Raw genomic sequence first — 1,372 nt, forward strand, 5'->3', positions numbered from 1 at the left:
AAATTAGAATTAGAATATGATTACTAGAAATCTTCTAACCATAACAAAACAATTTTGTTAGCATGAAGAACAAATAATATGTGGTTGTGTGTAGTTTATAAGTGTGTTAGATCTGTAAATAATGATTTAGTAGAAATTTAAGGACTGGAAGATAAGTATACAGATGCTTTGCTTTCACTTTTATAACTTTTACTAACATGTCAGAGAAATGAATGTATAGCTCAGAATTGAGTCCAAGGTCAATGTATTCAGTCCTCAACAATGACACTAAGATTTTAAAGCAGGTCACATCACTGATGGAAAAGAATACAGATTCAATTGTTTAAAAAGAGCATTCATAATTTAAAGTGATAAGAACAGATACTACACATGATCTTAGCCAAAAGGCGGAGAAGCGATGAGAGCATTCATAATTTAGAAGTAAAAACCTCAGGAACACACATGGGGCAGAAGGCAGGAGCAGGTTGAAAACATCACTTCCATGCTGGTGGCCCATCACAGCCACTGCCACAGCCATGGATGCTGCAAAAGCAGCTAGCTGCCACAGTAGCAGCCACAGTCATTGTTCAAGCAGCCCACCAGCCACTCAACTGCATTGGCACAAGGAGAGTTATCAGCGGAGACTGGAAAAAGAAGAGGAAGTCTTTCTCTTCAAAGCCAACTCCAGAGTAACAGAAGAAGCAAAAGCTCTACCAGATGACCAGATATCAACCCAGAGATACTGGAGATATGAAAATCCAAGAAAATATGACACCACCAAAAGAATATAGTAATTCTCAAATATTGGACCCTACAGAGCAGGAAACCCTCGAAATGACTGAAAAGGAATTCTGAGCAACAGTCTTAAGGAAACTCAATGAGATACAAGAAGACTCAGACAACATAATGAAATCAGAAAAGAAGAAAAAAAAAACAGGATATGAAGGAAGAAATTTACAAAAAGATAAATACCTTAAAAAAAGAATATATCAGAGCCCATGGAACTGAAAGATTCACTCAATGAAATAAAAAACACAACCAAGAACTTAAGCAGCAGGTTAGAGTAAGCAGAAAAAGAATTTCTGATTTTGAAGATAGTCTTTTCAAGTAACCCAGGCAGACAAAGAAAAGGGAAAAAGGAATTTTTAAAAATGAACAAAATCTAAGAGAGCTAGCAGACAACCTTAAGCACACAAACATCCAAATCAAGGATGTTCTAGAAGGGGAGGACAAAGGAAAAGGCATTGAAAACCTGTTCAATGAAATAATAATGGAAAATTTCCCACGTATAGGGAGAGACACAAACCTACAGATCTAAGAGGCTCAAAGATCCCCAAACAAACTCAATGCAAAAAGAAAACACAGGAGAAACAATTCAGCAAGTAGGACTGGG

General features: G+C 36.7%; 1 pseudogene; it reads right to left on the bottom strand.

The window, feature by feature from the left end:
• Window positions 1–279: 279 nt before the first annotated feature.
• Window positions 280–399, bottom strand: LOC134379416 (U2 spliceosomal RNA; annotated as a pseudogene).
• Window positions 400–1,372: the final 973 nt, after the last annotated feature.

Source organism: Cynocephalus volans, chromosome 5 (assembly GCF_027409185.1).
Source record: "Cynocephalus volans isolate mCynVol1 chromosome 5, mCynVol1.pri, whole genome shotgun sequence".
NCBI lineage: Eukaryota > Metazoa > Chordata > Mammalia > Dermoptera > Cynocephalidae > Cynocephalus > Cynocephalus volans.